We start from the raw sequence: 21384 nt of genomic DNA, 5'->3' as shown, positions 1-21384 counted from the left end.
TATATATATATATATATATCACATATCATATATATTTTATATACCTAATACATGCTAAAAAATACTATTCAGTCATAAAAAGAATGAAATCTTTCACCATTTGCAACAACATGGATGGATCTTGAGGGCTTTATGCGAAGTGAAATAAGTCAGAAAGAGAAAGACCAATACCATAAGATCTCACTTACATGTGGACCCTAAAACAAAAAACAAGCTCACAGGCACAGAGAACAGATTGGGGGTTGCCGGAGGAGGGGGAGGAGGAGAGGTGAAATGGGTTAAGGGAATCAAAAGGTACGAACTTTCAGTTATAAAATAAGTCATGGGGAAGTGATGTACATCATGGTGACAATAGTTACTAATACTTATAGTTCACAGTTAGCATATTTGAAAGTTGCTAAGAAAGATCTCAAAAGTCCTCATCACACAAAAAATTGTAACTATGTTATAGAGATGGATGTTAACCAGACTTATTGTGACCATTTTGCAATACAAGTAGCAAATCAGTATGTTGCACACCTGAAACTAATATAATGTTATATGCCAGTTATACCTCAATTTTTTTTAATTGAAAAAAAAAAAAAAGCACCTTGAAGACTAGGGTTCTCCTGGATAACATAGACTAGTGAACAGTTTCCCAATGCCTCATCCCAATTGCCCTCCTCTCTGAGTCTATGACTTTGCAATATATTAAATGTACAATAAAAATTATTCTATTTCAGTTCCTGTGCTGAGAATAGGAAACACACATTTGAATCAGACAAGACCCTGGCTTTCAAGGAACTCCCATTCTGCGAAGGTACACAGACATGGCAACCTGTAATTATCTTTGAGTCATAAAGACCTGAGTTCAAATCCTGAGTTTACCCCCCTTACTAGCTAAGGCAAGTAATTTCCTTTATTTAAACTCCATATTCCTTTTCTGTGAAACTGAGAGCAATATCATCAGCCTAACTCACAGAGTCATTACCGTCTGGTGAGATAATGTATTTAAAACACCCAGAAGAATGATCTACAATATATATGCCTAGTATGTATTTACTGAATTAATGGCTTCTGAGAGTATCCTTTCTGACAGGAGGCGGAATCTCTGAAGAAGTGTCGTTTGCCTGATCATGCAGAGTTCCTGTTTCCCAGCTGCTGTGTGTTAGAACCACAAACCCCATCCCAGCATTAAAAACCAGGAAGAGGAACCTGGCAGGTACCACACATGACAAAGGATGAAGGAAATAGCTGTCTGGCCTGACCAAGGTTGCATAGGGAAGTTGGCAACAGAGCAAAGTTTAAAAACGCAGCACCTGAAATCCTGCAACCCCTTTAGGTTAAAAACTAGAAAAGCCTGGTTAAATAAAATTGTCTCTGCAAGGTGGAGCTGGGATGAGAGATCAGGGGCCACCAGAGACTTATGGACCTCCATGGGCCACAGTTCTCCACTTAAGATAGTCACTTGCAATAAAAATATATTGCATCTCTACTGTGGGTCAAGTGTTTGGGGCAACAGAGGACTCAGACATGCTCCCAAAACTTGAGTCACCTACAGTGTCAGAAACTAAGATCATAATGAAAAAAATGTTTCACCACTAAGGTCCGGACGTACTAACATTCAGGGGGCTACAGGCAGCGCTGACCAAGAGTAGCACCCCTTTTCACATTTCCATTCTCCCTCCTGGGTTTTCCAATGACCAAGCTTCCTCCATCTCTTCTTCAATCAATTCACCATGTTCAATGCCTCCCACCGCTAGAGGCTCTTCCCTGGACATAAGACTGTCCACGGGCCACTACAGTTTAGAATGGAAACCTGACTAAAAGTAAAGCCCCACCTACAGCCTCCAAATCAAATTCTACAAAACACTTTTAAAGCCACAGAGGAACAAATTCTGCTACATCTATTTTAAGCCTAGAAGAACAGTTCTGAGAAGACAGAACTAAGTCTTCTGCGAAGATCTCATTTACTGAACACCTATTATGTGCCATGCACCATTTCGAGTGCTTTACATATACTAATATCCTCAAAACAACTCTGCAAGGGAGCTGTTATTGCCCCAATTTTCCAAAGGAAACTGTGTTTACGGAAATTAAATGACTTGCCCAAAAATCACACAGTTAATAGGTGGTAGAGTTGCAATCCATAAGCAAACTGGCCATGTTCACTCTAAAACCTTCCTTTTTTCCCACTGCATCTCACATTTTATTCTAACAATAACCCTAGGAGGCAGATAAAAGAGGTACAGCATTAACACATTTTACAAATGAGAAAACAGGTACTTAAGGAAGTGATATTACTCCCAGGAACAAGTCAGTAAGTGGCAGAACCATGGTTTGTACTCAGATCTTTTGACCTCAGATCTGTGCCCTTTTTACTACCCCACCTTTCCTCTCACATTGTGCCTTGTAGAGGGAGTCGGATGTGCACAGATGTAGTCCTGACTCGGTCGCTAACTTATTGTATAATATTGAGTGATTTATTTTTTTTTCTCTTGGCCTCAGCTTTCTCCTTCATAAAATACGGGTGTTGGACTAGATAACCCCTAGGTTCTCCTTTGACTGGCAATCTAGGTTTTAATTAGTACCAACAAGTTTATGCAAAGCAGTTTCTATGGTTTCCTTGCCACCCAACAGTAACCCTCTAAAAGAAAAAAACGATTTAAAAAAAAAAAACAACAAAAAACCTTAACTGTTATTTGTAGTATGGATAATGTGAGAAGTGCTCAACACCACAGAGTAAAACACCCATCCCATTTCATTCTTTCCTGAAACACACTAGATGTAAACACAGAAAAATGCCACAAGCCACCTAATAGCACAACGTTGGCGCATCCGACAACTGGCACATCTGAACAACATGCTGAGCATGTCTAGGGGTGCAGAGCGTGGTCACAGTGGGGCCTTCCCTCCCGCTGCTGGATTCATGACACTGCTCTTCACTAGATAATCTCTAATCTCTAATTCCTAGATCGGGACACCGGCTCTGCTTCCCTTACAGCAGGCCAGTTTTCTGACTGTAACTAAATCCCATCAGATGTAAATAATTTAAAAGTGACATTTGACTGATTAATATTATAGAACAAAAACTGAAATTTAACCCCAGACATTAAGTTCTTCCATGCCAAGAAATGGGGTAAGAAGGAGGATACAAGACTTTGGACAAATTACTAAATTACTTCCCTGTCCTAATTTCTTTATATAAACAGGGAGAAAGTCCAAACCAATCCTGAACACCTTTCCCACTCTAACTTAACAGGAATTTATAAAGACTCTCTATTTAGAAAATGTGTAAAAAACAAAACTTAGGCGGAAGAGGGCACAGTGTTAACAATTAAAACCACCTCACAGAAGAAAATAAAAAGGAATGAGCTACACTGCCAAGACAGAACATAAAATATGCATGTTCACATCACCCTGGATACATATTAGTTATAAGAGCAGAAAGAAACCGCTCTATCCCACTGACAGCTGAAGTAAATAATTCATGTAACGCCCCAGGATAAGACAGCAGAGGCAGAAACCATTGCTCATTCAGTACAACCAGAGCTGATCTGAGTCCGGTCAAGGATCCGGAGACCCGAAACAATTACCGAGAACAGGGGACCTGTCTGCAGACGGAAGGCAGCCCCAGGGAAGGGAGCACGTCTAGACTTGTCCTCGGAATAAAGCTCCTGCTGCGTTAGCCAAGCACCATCCTTTTCAGTATACATTTACTTATTAATATGCTAAGTGATGAACGAGGCACTTCCACCACATACACTGGTTCATTTAATTCTCTTACCACAGCAGCAGTTACGGTCCCTGTTTTACAGAAAAGGAGTCTGAAGCTCAAGAGGTAAAGAAACCAGAATAAGAACCCAATCCCTTGGTACTTGGGTAGACGTACCTTCTACCTCGCCCGTTATAACCCACCTCCTTCATTATACAGGTCCCTCACCCATCCACCACCCAGCTCTACGTCTCAGCGACCTTGGGAGACAGACATTCAAGGTTCCTCGTGAACTGACTGCTACACCCGCCTTCACAGTTTTGAAATGGATGCTGTTGTCCGCCTTCCCAGCATCTACTCCCCTCTTCCTCCTTCCTCATGTTTATCAGATATTCATCCCTCAGCAGCTTATGTTACTAAGGCAGTTTTCGAATTTTAGCATGTCATCACCACCATAATCTTCTGGAGGGCTTGGTAAAGCACAGAGGTTTTGATTCAGTAGGTCTGGCACATGCCCCGAGAATTTGCATTTTTACTAAGTGCCCAGGTGACCACAGTTTGAAAACTGCTGCTGTCCTAAAGGAATGTTAACCCCCAAACCTAGCTCCGGGGGCAGGTCTTTATTCTACATCCAAACCGAACATGCTAATCCCATTTTCCTTGCCACTGATTAGTTCAAGAAATCAGGCCTAACCACTTAGCATCTGGCATGTGCCTAAACCCTTACAGTCCAGGGATGGGCAAGTGGCCTCAGTTGGTCCAACTGGACTAAAGAGAAGAATTCTTTTTCCATTTTGGGTGATGAAGTCTGTGTCTGTCTCTCTGCCCCTCTTCTGCCTCTCCCTCCCTCCCTCCCTTCCTCACACACATACATACACACACACACACACACACACATACACACACACACACTCCCCCCTCCACCTTGCTTTCACAAGGCTAGATTCTCACTGGAGAATTAGGAACAAAGGTTTCAAGGACAGGGCTGTAAATTAAACCCCTGATCATTAGACTCATTCTAGCTTCCTTTCCCCTGTCGTCATCATAATGCGAGCCAACATTTATTAAGCACTTATGTACCAGAGTCTGCTCGGTGCTTTACGAGTATTATCCCATGTAGTCCTAGTAACAAGCCTATACAGCAGGTACTATCATTTGGACCATTTTAAGAATAAGAAAACTAAAACTACAGAGGTTAAATAACTCCCCCCAGATCACACAGTCAGGAAGTGGCAGGGCCTCGGGATTCAAAGTTAGGTCCCCGGCAGAGGTTCCCACTGCTGTGCAATATTGAGAGAAGACAAAATTGTATTTCCATGAGACAGAGCTTTGTTAAAATGGGAAGCATGGAATTATTAATTTGGCATGAGCTTTATCAACTCTGAGGGCTGATTTTTTCCCCCTCATCTCATAAAATGGGGAGTTAAGACTCCCTAAGCCATGGTCACTTTTCAGCTTCTGTTTCCATGGTTTCAAAAACAATGTGAAAAGGTATCCAGGTGCCCAGTCCAATTGTTGCGAGTGAAAAGGTCCTTTGAAGGCTGGCCCTGCACCGTTCTTATCCACCAGCTGCGACCACTCTCTTCCATGCCTTCATTAAGGGGCACATTAGCATTATATTAATTGTTATAAAACAGCTGTAGCACAAACCTCCAGCAGATAGGAGGCTGGAGGCACAAGAACAAAGCGGCAGCCAGGAAAGCAACGATTGGCTGACCTGGATTCGTTTAGGTCAGGCAAGGCATTTGGTCCCTCTGCATTTCTAAGTTCTCATGAATGTGCATGCCCAGGCAGCAGCCCAAAACCTTCCTCATTTCCATCTCAATCTCCAGGAAGAATTACAATGAGAACAAGAGCTATTGAGGCAGACAACAGACTCTGAATATTAAAGTACACACTAGGCAGGGGCTGGCAAAATGAATAATGGGAGAGGTTTTCCTTGAGGGCCTAACAAAGTACATCGCCCAACCCTACTCACCCACCTGCCATACAAGCTCTGTACCAAAAAGTCTTTTCAAGGAGCTTTGCCAAATCCCCTCCATTATTACTCACTTCTTCTTATCTCCATGCATCTATTAGATGTTTCCTATGTACCAGATTCTGAGGTAGGCACCACAGGAATATAATGAACAAGCACAATCGCAACCTGCGGGAACTACACCTCATGGGGAACAAGTACATACAGAAGGATTCTTGCTATCTGAGGACAACTAACATCCACAAATGCCATTTAAGTTAACTCACTAGGGACCAAAATTTCCTAATAAATTTTTTAAGTCGATTGGGCCTTTAATTTATCAAGACAAACACAAAACAAAATTTTCTGCGATTCTTAATGTAACAAAATTTAAGTTATAATTGCCACTAAGGTGATTCTTAAACCAAAGAACATCTGTCCCTTCACATTTGGCTTTCAACACACGTTGATAAAGAAGATCAATTATGTCAAAATATTCAAGAGCTTCCCCAGTTCTTCCCCAGGGTCTCCCTTAGTCCTTTGTTACTCAAATCACTGTCCTCTGAGTCTCCTATTATGTCATTATTCCTGCTAATCTGACCTGCCGTTTTAAACTGGTCTAACTTTACCTAACCCTCATTTATCAGTTTCGTGTGTTTCAAGCCATTTTCCAATATTGCTCTATTTCAAATTCATAAACTTCTTCATGTTCCGCAGAAATGTCAGTTTTCACTTTAGAATCTATTTTCACTGTATTGTTAGATGCCAACTGTCCTATCGTGAGAGAGGCACCCACTGCCCAGGAAGGTGAAGAGGACAGGGCCCAACGGTACGTGGGGAGGGACGTTTGGGTGGTGACTAATTTTATAAGTGGTCAGTTCCTATGGATCATAAATGAACTTCTCTATATCTAATTATAGTGCAAAGGATGGGGACAGTGCTATGGAAATTCAGAAGAGCTTAATAAATACTTGTTGAGTGAGTTAGATAAGTAAATCACTATATTCAATCGTTCGAGAAATAGTTACTGAGAGCCTACTATATGCCAGGCATCGAGGATTATGATCTAAACCAGAGCACGGGGGATTTTAAAAAGTAAAAACAAATTTGAAAAACATTCGGAGATAAAACTGACAAGGTTTGATAATTTATTGGATTAATAATGCGAGCTCAGCCGTTCAGCAAATATTTGCAACACTCGCTGTTCCAGGCGCTGTACTAGGCGACGGGGAAACCATGATGAGCAAAGGGAACATGAGCTTTGGCTCCACGGAGCTGAGAGTCTAGATACACAACCGTTAAATATAGAATTACAGACCATTACAGTACAAATGCCATTACAGAAAATAACAAAGTACTAGGAGATGATAACAGAGGGATCTTCTTTGGATTAAAGCTGTCGTAGCTCACAGTAAATACTCAACATTTGTTTACTAAAAGAAGGGGGGGGCGGAGAAGCAAGACGTGTAAAGAAGCCAGAACTGGGGAGTAGCCTCGCAGAAGGCAAAAGAACATGTTCAAGAGAAAGGAATCAGAGTGGCAACTACACTGGGGGGTCCAGGAGGATGAGAATGAAAAGGAAATTCCACGGCTGCTAACATCACAAAAAGAGGGACGTCCATACACTAGGAGCCTCTTGATGAAAGAACACACCCACACCTATGTAGTTATGAAAACAGAACAAAAACTGAATCGGATCCAGCCTCGCTAGATATTAACTTACAAGTAATATATCGATAAGACCAAGGAACTTTTTAAAGTATAACAGAAAGATGAAAAATCCAGACAGTGGAAAACTCCACAGGACAAACAATGGGGTTTCGTCAATAAGTAAACTGACGAGGCCTGGGTAGGGGTGAGGGGAATTTAGAGATTAAAAGAGACGCAAAAGACGTATCAGCCAATCTCTCCGCACAGCCCTTATTTGGATTCTGTTTCAAAGTGTTAAAAAAAAAAAAAAAGTATGATATTTGAACCACAACTGAATATTATGATGATATTAAGAGATTACTGGGAGTGGCTATGGTTTGGGGAGGGGCTTTGTTTGCTTATTATTGAAGATTTGACACCACAGGGGTCATTATGGGCCTTAGCAAGAGCAGTTGTGAGGAGGTGGTGGGTAGAAGTAGAGTGGAGTCGGCTGCCAAGTAAATAGGAGGTAAGAAGCTGGAAGCAGACGTTGTAAACAGTTATTTAAAAGGACTGGGTTTGAAGGAGAGCAAAGACAGGATTTAGCTGAAGCCTGACATAGGCTCTCAAAAACGCTTTTGATTGGTGGGGAAGGGGAAAATCGTTTTCCTTTAAATAGAACATTCAAATGCTGCTCATGATAACTCAGTAGAAAGCAAAATGTAAAAATGCAATGAAGCGAGGTTTCTAAGACGGGACCACGGCAGAAACCTAAAGGCATGTGAAGGAGCAGGCCTTTCCTTGAATCACCTCCCTCATTGTAAAGGAAGGGGCAAAGGCAAAAATGGGTACAAATCCAAGCAGATGCTTAGATTTCATAGTAGGCATATGAAGCTTTGATTTTATCTATGTTAATGAGGCAAAGTCTAGGGTACAGAGGGAGGTGAGGAGAAGGGCAGGGGAGAGAGTGACAAGTGAGGACTGAGGGGAGAATTGAAGATAACTCTGAAGAAAAGCAGCTATTTCCAGAGCCAGAAATCACAGGGAGAAAACCAGGTTTGTAGAAATGGGAAATGAGTAGGTTGAACAGACCAACCCCTCAAGAGGTCATTAAAAGAAAGGTTGAGGCAGTATTTTCTGTTTGCAAATATTAAATCCTGCCAGGAGCCCATTAAGTCTGTGTACCCCTTGACCCAGTATTCCCACCTATGGGAATTTATTCTAAAGAAATAATTTTCGAAAGCCAAAAGCTATATGTACTATTACAGATAAAATTACAGTGTAATTTATAATAGGAAAAGAAAGACCTAAATGACTGCAATGTTTGAGTTTTATGTGTCAACTAGGTTAGGCTATAGTGCCCAGTTATTGAATTAAACACTGATCTAGGTGCTGCAGTGAATGTATTCTGTAGATGTGGGACACATCCACGATCCGTTGACTTTAAATAAAGGAGGCTAGCCTTCACAATGTGGATAGGCGTCATCCAGTCCGTTGAAAGACCTCAGGAGCATAACTGAGATTTCCCTGAGAAAGAATTCTGCTCGTCATGTTTCTCTGGTAGAAGAGATACAATGGCTCTAAGCAAATATTGGAATGTCATCTTAAATTTTATAATGAACACTAAGAAGTAACATAGGGAAATGTTTACAGATCAAGAAAAAGGGGCAAACAAACGTAGGTCTACATCGTGATCACAACAATGTACTGTGAGTTTACACATAAGAAAAAAGGAAACAAAAGAGTTTATTTATGGGTGATGGAATCATGGTTGAATCTTATGTGTATTAAAAATGTTACAAACCAGTTTGTGAAATAGTCTGTTATTTTTAATGGAAAAAAGTTAACATTATATATGTTAATCCTTATTAGAATTATGCAGCACTTTAAAGAAACTCCTACTAATCTAAAAGAAAACTGCCCATTTTGAAATGTTGCCTTGGATAGTATTAAAAAGAATGGACCCTCTGGAAGGCAAATAAGCCTACAAGGGTCTCAACGCAGTTCCATTTTTCAGTAACATGTAATTCCTCAACTTAAATGAAATGAAGACCCACTCAGAATGACAAAGTACCTGGTGATCAGTTTAAGAATTTTCCACATCTTGCCCAGCCAGGAGTGGCTCAGCAGTTGAGCGTCGACCTAGGATCCAGGAGATGAGGGTTCGATTCCTGGTCGGGGCACATGCCCGGGTTGCGGGCTCAATCCCCAGTCGGGAGAGTGCAGGAGGCAGCTGATCAATGATTCTTTCATCATTGATGTTTCTCTCTCTCTCTTTCTCCCTCTCCTTTCCTCTCTCTGAAATCAATAAAGATGTATTTTTTAAAAACAAAACAAAAGAATTTTCCACATCCTTAGTTGAAGGGCATGCCTTCAGCTTTGACTCAGGTCAGAGATATTTGCACTGGGCAGCTAAATATTTAGCACAGTAAGGTCTCTTCTCTCTTCCTCTCTCCCAACACCAGATACTGAAGGGATTCTTGTATGTTTGTTGAACTTGAGAAAATCAAACAAATGTTCTTAGTTAAAGAAGTTATTTGGACCTCAGTTTGAAGGCTGGCTCCACTTTTATTCATTCAATAAAAAGAATATTTGAATGCCTACTATATGCTTGGAATTGTGAATATAGCAGTGACCAAAAAAAGATACTTTTTATTTTAAGGTAAAACTCATTCTCTTTAGGGTGCTAAGCCTTAAAGAGAAATGATTCTCTGGAGCTTAGGGCAGACAGACGTTAACCAAACAATGCCATAGTGCATATAGTAAGAGTGTGGTTCTATGTAATCAAATAATTATATGAATGCTAAAGTGTTTAAGGGTAAAGTGTACTGACATGCTTCAAAATAAGATGGATTGATGAATAAACAGATTAAGGGCTGGACAGATGCGCGATAAAGCAAATACAGCAAAATATTACAGAATCTAAATAATGGGCATGTGGGTGTTCACTGTACATACTCTCCTCTCAATATTTTATAATAAAGAATTTTTAACCATACAAAAGCATTGAAATAAGTGTACTGTGAAACAGTTTCAAGAGGCGTCAGCCTAAGGAGGGATCTTTTTCTTTCTTTAGTGAATAATTTAATCTTTGACCAACAGTTCCAGAGGAAATCTCAAAACCACTTGAAAACTTGGATTAATCAATGTATTCATCAATATTTATTTGCTTGTTTATTTTAGCGGACAGTGATAGAGAACATTCTATACTCAAGACACTGCTAAAAGTGCTGGTTCATCTATTCATTCTGGCACTACGAAGACGGGGAGGGGATTCGGGCAGTCACTAATTGTCTCTGTCTACAAAATCAGATTTAATAATCCCTTCTCAGTCTCTCAGGATTAACTAGGATATTGCACAGGATAGCATTTTGAAAGCTTCCTTCCTACCACTCCAACTTCATCTCATACTATTCACTCTTACTCCCTATGACCGAGATATAATGACCTTTTTTCAGTTCCTTTATGTTGAGTAAACCGGTGCCATCCAACAGAAATATAATGCAAGCCACTAACGTGAGCTACATATGTAATCTTAAATTTTCTAGTAGCTCTATTTTTTAAAGTTAAAAAAGCAGGTGAAATTAACTTGAAAATATATTTTAACCCAATTTATCTAAAATATTAACATTTCATTATATAACCAATATAAAAAGTTATTTTAATTTCTTTTTTCAATACTAAGCCTTCAAAATCTGATGTGTATTTTTACACTTGTAGCACCTCTTTATATGAATGAGCCACATTTTAAGAGCTCAACAGCCACACTGGCTAGTAGACACTATAGTGAACAGAAGAGCTCTAAAACTTTTACTTCCAGGGCCACTATGCATTTAAAATGTTCCCTCTACCTGACATGCTCTGCACCCCATTCTCTGCATGACTAATATCTACTTATCTTACATATCTTAGTTTAAAAACATCATCTACTCAATGAGGCCTTCCCCTTATCACTCCAAAACTCTCTACATTAGTCCCTTATGACTTTTGTAGGACTTTTCAAAACCTGCAACTAATTATTTCTACATTTAAATGCTTTTCCCTGTATTTCCCCTCTGGAGTAAGCTTTATAAGAGAAAAGACACAAACCGCTTTGGTATTCTTTATGATCGTACCCTTAGTATGACAGCTGAGGAGAACTGAGGCCCAGGTGGTTAAGTGACTTGACATGGTCACACAGTAGCAATCATAGAAAAAATCTTCAAATCCCAACTTGATCTCTCTACTCCTAAATCTTCTCATTCATAAAATGACTATAAATCTATAAAATGTTATTTTCGAGGAGTAAATGAAATGTAAAGTGCCTGGCACTGTGAAAGTCCTCAATAAAAGGTCGCCTATAATGAGACTGTAGATGTTGATCAGTTCCTGATCTCATTTATCCTCAGCATACAATGAGGTTGGGGAAACAGGGAAATCACATCCCAAACTCATTTTTATAAAATATTAGAAGGGAACAGAAGAAAAGCTACTACCGGTTATTGTTCTAAAATAAAACTCGGACAGATGTGTTGGGTTTTGGTTTGTTTGGGTTTTGTTTTTGTTTTATTGTGGGGTTTTTTTACCTCTTATTTTCCTGTATTCTCCAAATTTTCTGAGAATCCTGTGTCGCTCTCATAATAGAAGAAATATAAATGTATTTTTAAAACAAACAAGGGGGGTTGAATGAAGACACAACCCAAATCGGGAATGATAACTAACAATATTTTAGCTCACTGGACCCTGGTTATCAACTCCTGGGGGAAAAAATATTCATTTCAGTGATTAAGGAAAATCCTAGGAAAATGCCCACAAAATCTTGGACCTAAAAGGACTCTTACAGACCACTTAATCCAAACTTCCAACTAACAAGCTGTATCGGTCAAGCACGTCACAACTTACAAGTTGCTGTGCATTTATCTGTGGAGCTCATCTGACCCCACAGCACTGCACAGGTTCAGGGCAGCTACAGTGCAGTGCATGAAGCACGCATCAGAAGCTCAAGCGTCTCAAGTCGAGAGTCAAACCATAGCTTTGCCATACAACCTCAGGCAAGTCCATTAACTTGTTTTCCCTTCTGTAAAGCAGAGATAAAACAATACCTATCCCAGCTAACCCAGAGAGGTGTAGAAAGAATAAAGTGAGATAACATCAGTGAAAGTATTTTGGTACGCTATGCAAAAGGCCCTTCATCATCAAGGCCGCGCCCTTCCTCTGCTCTGACCGCTCCCACCGTGCATGTACCCTCTAAGTGTACTGAACCAACCAGGGTTCCCCACGCATGCTCTCAAGCGTTCTAGCCCCCATACTGCTCCTCTCGTTCAGGAAGGTCTTTCCTCCCTCCCTTCCTTGCCCCTCCCCACCGTGCTTGGTTAACCCCCGCTCATCTCTCAGAACCCAACTTAGGTGTCACTTCCCTTAAGGTTTGCCAGGCTTCCCCCATTTCAGGTGGGGCAGATGCCTCTTCTCTGTCTTCACACGGTACCAGCATATATTTCCATGCATCGTTTTTGTCTCAATATAGTATTATGGCCTATGGACACCTCTGATTCTCAACTGTAAACTTACAGGTAGGAACCAGGTATGATTAATCTGTTTCTTCAGAGCCCATGACAATGCCTGATGCTTAATGTATTTAGGAAATGAACTTTAAATGAAAAATTAAAACACTCATTTTCATATAACAGGTACATAAGATGTTTATGCAAAATCTGATATAAGGCAGTACTTCCCAACCTTGGCTGTGTGTCAGAATTACCTCTAGCCCGGCCGGGCGTGGCTCAGTGGTTAAGCATCGACCTAGGATCCCGGCGATCAGGGTTCGATTCCCAGTCAGGGCACATGCCCGGGTTGCGGGCTGCAGCCAATCAATGACTCTCTCATCATTGATGTTTCTATCTCTCTCTCTCCCTCTCCTTTCCTCTCTCTGAAATCAATAAAGATATATATAAAAAAAAAAAAAAAGAATTACCTATAAACCTTCAAAAATAGAGATCCCAAGAGATTTTGATGAAGTAGACTTCAGATAGAGCCCAGGCCATTTTTTTTTTTTTTAATATCTTCACACGTGGTTCAAATGCATGGCCAAATTAAAAACCACTCCTATAAATAACTGTAGTCATAAAATTACGACAATTCTACCTAACATCTATGTATCTTAACATCTTACAGTTCATTATCACATATATTTTTAGTTTAATCTTCACAACAACTCTGCGAGCTAGATATTATTTCTTTCCCAAGTGAAGAAATAAAGACATAAATCAGTTAAATGTCCAAGTAGGTCTTTGCCTTATTGAAAACTGAGTGCTCTTCCTTCTACATCTATCCCCTTCCCTAGAAGGTGAGAGACAACACAGCAGCAACATACCAAGTACTATGATGACAGATGTTCAAATGAGGAAGACGTTAATCCCAGCTCTGTGGGAATGAGGGAGAGAAGAAAGAAAGCTGGGCCTTGGCAATATACGCGGGCCGAAGAGGGTGGAAGCCACGCATAGACTGTCCCTGTCATTTACCATCCCAAAGGATTCAAAAGGCAGATTTTATACAGGAGGAAAGTGCTCTCGCCAGCCTCAGTTGGTACTTACAGAGTCCGACAGGGACAGGGACACAGGGAAGGGATGGAAGCAGGAGAGTGATAGAAGGAAGCCCCACAAACAAGAACGAATTTCCCAACGCTGCACACAAACCGCCTCATCCTGACCCCACGAGTAAGAGGCAAGCTGACGTGACAGGTTTTCTAGAACTAAGACTTAGATCCATTTTACAGAACTCATCATTACCAAACAAAATCCTATTAGTGGGGAATGAATGAACCTCTGGTTCTTTCTAGACTTATTACTACACGATTCCTGGGGGGGGGGGGGGGTTACCTGAAGGATCCCAGCACAGAGACCGTCTCCCCCGTGGCCAGGGCGAGGAAGGTGGGAGAGCGGAGGCAGTTACTCAGGAGGATGAGGAGGAGCCCAAGAGCAGACAAGGGAACCACATTATGCTAATAAACTTAGATGGCGAAGGGAAGCGGCTATTCAGGCACAGGCGACTCAGGACGCTGGGTAAAGCCTGATCTCTCCGCTTCCATAAAGAAGTGCTATTTCTAAGTCTACAATATCATGACCCTCCGACATAAGAGTTTTGCCAGCAATTATTAATCGTGTGGACTTCAGTAAGGATTCTCTAAAGAGACCAGGGAGCATTCGAAAGGGACGCTTCTAGTGCACTGCCGTCTAGTTTGATAAGAGTTTAAAAGGCAATACGACACAGTGGCAAAGGCAAAGTACCACACTTAGATTTTTAAATTGTAGTTTTAAACCAATATTTAGTCATCTGCTAATAGTGTGCCCTTGAGCAAGCCAAGATTTCTACGATCCTCAGTCCCCCAACTCCTGTGAAACGGAAATACCTCTCTCACAGGACTGTCGTAAAGACGGAACAAAAACAGCAGGGCGAGATGTTAGTCTTTTCCCTGTAGAAACATAAATGTAAATGCATGTAAATCTGTCTTCACCCATCTTTCTATGACGGGAGAGGAGAGCAGGCTAAAGGAAGGAAAATTTTATTTTAACTCTCACGGCAATATACTTGCCAAACATGCCTATTATCCCCTACACGGAAAAATTACAGCACCTGGGTAATGAACATAACACGTAACTGCCGGTATCAGGCGGACAGCGACTGAAACTGAAGCCTGCCACTTACTTTCAGCAAAACCTTGAACGAGTTCCCTTTGCCAGTCTGGGCCTCAGCACACCCATCCATGAAAGAGAGGTGCTAAGCAATCGCCTTACGCACTTATTTTGAAGTTTAAACATCTCACGTAGTGTCTGGTACATAACAGGTGTGCAGTAAACTACTGCTAGTAAGTTTACTGCTAGCTAACAACTAGCTAACCAACCACACTTTTCAAAGGAGTCTTTATATTCAATATTTCATTTAGTTGCTTCATAACCTTGTAAACGGGTCATAGAAACTTTTACTATGAGAAGAGGCACAGAAAGAAAATTAGTTCCGTAAGGTCATGCAGTAATAAACAAATAAATTAAGGTCTCCGACTTTCTCCTGGTTTCATGATCTGTCCCCTCCCCTATGAAACAGTATATTCTTTTTTGTTGATGTTGTTAATCCTCAAGCAAGGATATTTTTTCTATTGCTTTCCAGAGAGTGGAAAGGCAATGGGAGGGAGGGCGGAGAGAGAGAGGGAGAAAGAGAAAAACATCGATGTGAAAACCTGCAACCTAGGTACGTGCCCTTGGCCAGGAATCGAACCCACTACCCTCTGGTCCAAGGGCCAACACTCTAGCAATTGAGCCAAACTGGCCAGGGCAAAACAGCATATTCTTTTCATAACCTTAAACTTCTCTCTTTACTATACAAAAATAAAAAGTTCTCTCCCTATTTTCTGGTTATGATTTAGAAAGATAAAGAGAAGGAAAATTCATTAAAACCAGAAACAGAATTGAGAATTATCTCAGATTAGCAATTGCTGATTCTACCTTGATTTGTGTTTTTGTTTTCCCCAACAACGCCATCAACTTCTCAGTTAAAAATTTTTAAAGTCTGCTTATCAAAATGACGCTTGTTTGATAAATTCCTAAATTGAAGGGGGAAATAGAAAGACAGCTTTCTCCCATCTTTATGAGTACACATCATTTTTTAATCCCTCATTGTATCCCTTCATTTCAGGACTTATCACACCATATTTGATATCTTTAACTCCTTAAAGACTTGAGTACAGATACCTGAACACCCTGTCCCAGCATGGGGCCTTGGCCCACAGCCGGGAAGGACTACGTAAATGTTTATAAACAAATGAATAAACAAAGGAAGCCATCTCCCGGAGGGAAGTTAGGGAAGGAGAAAACTGTATACTGTATCTTCAGGCTAATAAGAAAGTGAAAGAAAAAATATATTTTAACAGCTTCATAAAGGAAAAAAAAAAACCTTTGTGTGGAGGAGTCAAACAGGCCCTTGTAGGGCTCTAAGTATCACTACAGAAAGACAAAACCACAGGAGATCCGGAAGAGACAGTTTCAAGTTAAAAGGCTTAAAAGTTAGGGTGCTTATTTAGACTTGCAAAATTGCAAATTCCTAAGAAACAATCCTGGCCTCGGCTATTTCCACAGCAGTTTTCAGGTCTCAACTAGAAGAACAAAAGCCGAAAAATCCTGCAGGTTTGGTGGGAAATGATAGATATAAAGGGGGAGAAAAGCTCAGTCTAAAATAAATCCCCCAAAAATGTTCAAATCCACTTGGATTTTCACAGTAGAGCATGGTTCCTCTTCATTCTGAGAACTATTCTTGAATTAAACCCCAATGTAGTAGCCGATGGTAAATGGGACGAAATCATCGTGTTCATGCAACAAATATCTGAGCACCTGCATGTAGTCACTGTTCTAGGCACTGTGATTAAAGTCGTGAACCAACAAAATTCTCTCCTCTCAGGAAGCTTTCAATCTAGTGGCAAAAGACAGCCAATAGGTGGAATGGAATGGATTGTGAGGCAGTAAGTGCTCTGGGAAAAAAGGAAGGGAGGGAGGGACGGAGGGAGGGAGGGAGGGAGGGAGGGAGCTGGCAAGGACTTGCTCTTATCAGAAGCAGATCTTCTAACCCAGCGGGTTTTCGAACTTTAGCAAGTATCAGAATCACCTACAGGGCTTGCTAAAGCAGAGATTTTAGAGCCCCAACGCCAGAGTTTTTCATGTGTAGGTCCAGGATGGGACAAATAATTTGCAATTCTAACAAGTTCCCAGATTATGTTGATGCTGCTAATGCAGGGACCACGCTTAGAGGTAATTGCTCTAATCCAAAGGATTAGGTGTCCTTTTATCTCCTGGGCCTTGTCTCACTTATACATTCCTACATTCATTCATTTCAAACACTTACCAGTGCAAGGAACTTTGTTAAGACACTAAAGCTAAACTGATCCTGCCCTCAAGAAATTCACAGGCTAATGGAAAAAATAGGCACAAACTCAAATTTAACTGTAATAGTGCTAGAGAGAGCTGTAAGTATGGTATGTACAGGAGCCACAGAACTGAGGAGCAACTCGTTCTATGGAGATAATAGGACAGACTAAGGGACTGCTGCTTCCCAGAGGTCCAACAAACACTTCTCCTCAGGCAGGTAGAGGGTGGGAGGCCAGCATTCGGGGAGAAAGAACAGCCTAAGCAAAAGCAGAGACAAGAAAGAGTATGGCAGGGGAGTTACAGAAAGTGAGGCTGCAAAGTTAAGCAGTAGTCTGATCTCTGAAAACAACTTTTTCAGGTTTGAGTTTGAAATTTTATCTTTAGGCAATGACTGGCCTGGAGTAGGGGGAAATAATGTGACGGGTTTTGTCTACAAAGATCTCTCTGGATACATAGTGCCCTCCTTTCAGAAAGCACTGCTTCCTCCAAGCCCGGCGCAGGGCCTTGTAACGTGTGCTTAGTAAATGTATACTGAATTGAACTGGACAAGCGTTTTATCAAGCGCTGTCTTAAGGATGTGAGGCAGGTCACCCACCTTCCCTGCAGGACTCACTCTGGCCAGGATGACTTGTAAAACAGGTCCAGCAGCCTCAATTATTGCACACTACTCCCTGTACAGCTGAAGTTCCCCGGAGATTAGAGCAGGACTTCACTGTTTACATGTCCACCTCACCCACTAGACTTTGAGCTCTTTGAAGACAGGGAATGTCTTAATAGACTCTGCATCCCCACAGGCCTAGCAGGAGCTGGACACAGTAGCTCTCCAGACTCCGGTAATGCAGGGTCAACGAATGCCAGAATAAGCAAATTAACCAGATAAATTCATGAGCTCATATAAGTATAGACATGGATAAGCTTCAGGGAATATTTCAGAGTCCATATTCCCAAAACCCTTTTTGAGAAGTAGAGTTTCTAGTTGAGGTCAGGTGGGTTTCATATGCACCTGGTTGAGGATTTTCCAAACAGAAACAAGCAAAAAATGTTACAGGTGCCGTGGTAAATCCTACAGGCCTCTGAGGGCTCCAATGAGAAGTCAGTCTTTCGGGAGAGAAGACTGGGAGTGGAGGCTAGCAGAGACTTGGGGGGGGGGCATTTTTCAGTGGAGTCCCTAAAGCTGAGTAGGTGTTTGATAACTGCCTGTTTCTAGGGCATAACAACAAACTCCTGGAACTTTAAGGCTGGAAGTGACCCGCTCAAGGTCACACAGGAAGGAGGTGAAGTCACAAGGTAAGATCAATGAGGCACCTGTGCACTGCTGACTCCCGTTTTCTCCTGACGAAGCTGGGAGAGCCCAAACACACAGTAGGCAAAATTAAAGGCTTTTCTCAGAAACAAATTCTTAAAGCCTAGACTAATGAATTTGTACTTTTATTGGCCACCATAGTACTAACCCTTCCCTTCGTCTTTCACAGTTTCAGGATGGAAAGCCTAAGACAGTTATCCAAGGAGTTTAACAAACACAAGCACTTTGCTCCCAACACCCACAGCTTCTCAAGTATTATTCCAAAAACACTCCCACCAATGTTTGCTGTTAAAATATGCAAAACAGTAAGGGCTATAATAATCGTGTCTTTTGAAATGGAATAAAGAACATAAAATAATTCTCTCTCCTTTCCCTGTTTGTTTCTAGCTCCGCAAGTTACAAAGTATCCCCGGCGTGGGGGAGGGGCTGCAGAAGCGAGGCTCCATCTAGCGAATTCTTCGAGGAGTGGAGCCCTACAGGTGATTCCTCCGCCGGACGGGGGTGACTTTTCCATGCAGAGCAAATCGGGCGCCGCCCGGCTAGGCTTCCCGATCGCGGGCCAAGGTCAGCGCCGGAGGCCCGCAAAGTTCGGGAGGGAGTCGCCCCCAGACCCGAACCTGTCGGTGTCCCGGCCCCTCCCCCGCCCCTGCGCTCGCCCGGGTCCCCCGGGCCCCGAGAGTCTGAGACTCGCGGCCGCCGGGTGAGCGCACAGGGGGCCTTTGTTGGTCCAACAGGAACCTCCAACCTCGCGGGGCGACGGCCCCGCCTCATCTCACCTGGCGCCGTCGCCCGCCCGCGCCCGCCGCGGGGAATGAATGGGCCCCGGCCCCCGCCTCGCGCCCCGCCCGCCCCCGCGCCCCGGCGAGCGGCCCGAGACGCCGGGGCCCGACGGGGCCGCCTCTCACCTTCGGCGCTCGCCTGGCTCCGCGCGGCTCCTCCTCCTCCTCGCGGCTGCGGCGGCCGAGCCCCGGGCTGAGCGCGCGGGTGTGCGCGGGGCGCCGCTTCACTTTCTCCCTCCCGCCGCCGCTCGCCCAGGCCGGGCCGGAGTCCCCCCAGGACGCGGGGGGCGGGAAGGGGCCAGGGGCGCGGGCGCGGGGGCGCTGCGGGGCCGGAGCCGGGAGACGGAGTTCTCCGAAGGGATCTGAGCGCGCGGAGTCGGGGGGAGAGGGTGGGAGCGCCAGGGGAGGTGTCGGCGGAGCGGGACGGCGGAGCGGCGGGGGAGGCGCGGGGGCGAGCCGGCAGAGCCGCGGGGGAGGCGTGTGCGGGGGAGGCCGTGAGGGGCGTCCGCCGGGCCGCGGCCACCTCGGGCTCCAGCTGCAGCCGCTATTGTGCGCCGCGGGCCTGGCCCGCCCGCCGCTCCCACCGGCCCCAACCCCCTCCCGGGCGAGGCGGCGGCGCCCTCGGAGTCCCGCCCGCCCCGCCTCCCGCAGGTGGGAGGGGGCGGGGAGGCCTGGACCGACCTACGCGAGCGCGGCCAACCCGGGCGTGGGGGACGGCGAGCGCCTGGAGTGACGTCATCCGCGCATGACGCCAGAGGCTGGGGAATCACCCGGCGGTCGCATGACGTCATTGCTCCCGCGTCTCTCCCCGGGCCTCGCGCTCCACCGCCTCAGGCTCTTTCTCGGGGAAGGTTTTGGGGCGATTAATGGGGGTGTTAATGGTGTGGTCAGGGTGGAAAAAGACTGCTAACCCCCTGGTCTTGTGGTCCCGTTCAGGTTACAGAGCGCTGCCGCGTCAGCTAGCTCACTGCCAAGAGCAGAATTTGAAAACCACCTCCTGTGACCACAGAGCCGGGCTTTTATAATACAAGGGGGGGAGGGCTGGGGGGGCTGGGGGGGGGAAGAAATGATATTGGAGATTTGAGTTATCTTGAACTGACATTGAAAAAAGGGGCTTCCTTTCCCGTTTTTCTCCTACCACGGAGACTACGTTCAACCCAAACCTTTCCCTGTGCTCAGATTGTTTCCCAGGGCCTCCTGGACAGCATCGCGTACATACTGCGCTGAAATTCCGCATATCCAAAGCTGAAACGTCAGTGGCTGAGGTCTGGAATCAGATTTTCTTCCTTCAAATCTCAGCTGTGCAAATGTTAGTGACAGGACCTTAACATTTCTAAGCCACAGTTTCTCCATAATAAGTAGTACCTGTGTATCATTAGCTTGGTCTCGCCACGCTTCAGTTTTACCATAATAATAGTAACTACAATTTAGCACACAGTAAGACTTTTGGAATTTTGGCTGTACCTATTACCATTTTTCCCCAGAGGTACGACTCCTGTTGCTTTCTTGTCTTGGTGAATGCAGCCCCATCAGCCACAAACCTGAACATAGCCCCTATTCTTCCTCTCTCAACACCCTTATCAAATTAGTCACCAAGTCCTGGATAGTCTCCTAAATATTTCTCCAGTCCTTGCCCTTCACTCACTACCATCACCTGGACAACTGGAGCAGTTTTCAGGCTCTCCAAATCCAATCCATTCTTACTGGTGCCCAGGGTGGCCTTTTAAAACCATAAATCTGATGATGCCGCCCTCTGTTTAAACACTCTGGAAGGCTTTTGTTGCTTTCAGGATAAAGTCCGAACTCCTTAACTTGACACTGTACAACTTTGGTGCTTACATCAGCCTTTCTAGCTTCGCCTCACACCTTTTATCTTTTGTTCCAGCTACACAAAATGCTTCTTAATGTTCTTTGAACACACACTTCTTCTTGGCTTTGAGCCCTTCTCTCTCCATCTTACTGGCCAACACCTATTCATTCTACAAAGCCCAGCTCTAATGTCACGTTCATTTGTTCATTCAACTAATATTTATTAAGTTTCCCTGAGCTTTCACAATGTTGTACTGCTATAGTACTTCAATGCCTTTTGTGGCATGTAGCACACTGCACAGGGACTGTATTTGTGTGTCCGACTC

General features: G+C 43.5%; 1 protein-coding gene across 2 annotated transcripts in view; it reads right to left on the bottom strand.

The window, feature by feature from the left end:
* The window catches only part of PAK1 (p21 (RAC1) activated kinase 1), a 118808-nt gene extending 98977 nt beyond the window's left edge, over positions 1-19831 (bottom strand). The window contains exon 1 of one of the 2 annotated variants that reach the window (XM_081154771.1): positions 19376-19831. The gene's annotated coding sequence lies outside the window, so the exon portion shown is untranslated. The remainder of the gene's footprint in view (positions 1-19375) is intronic. The other variant, XM_081154772.1, reaches the window with a different exon arrangement.
* Positions 19832-21384: the final 1553 nt, after the last annotated feature.

This window comes from Miniopterus schreibersii (genome assembly GCF_964146895.1).
Source record: "Miniopterus schreibersii genome assembly, chromosome: 12".
NCBI lineage: Eukaryota > Metazoa > Chordata > Mammalia > Chiroptera > Miniopteridae > Miniopterus > Miniopterus schreibersii.
Note: the sequence above shows the minus strand (reverse complement) of the source record. Positions and strands in the feature narration are given on the sequence as shown.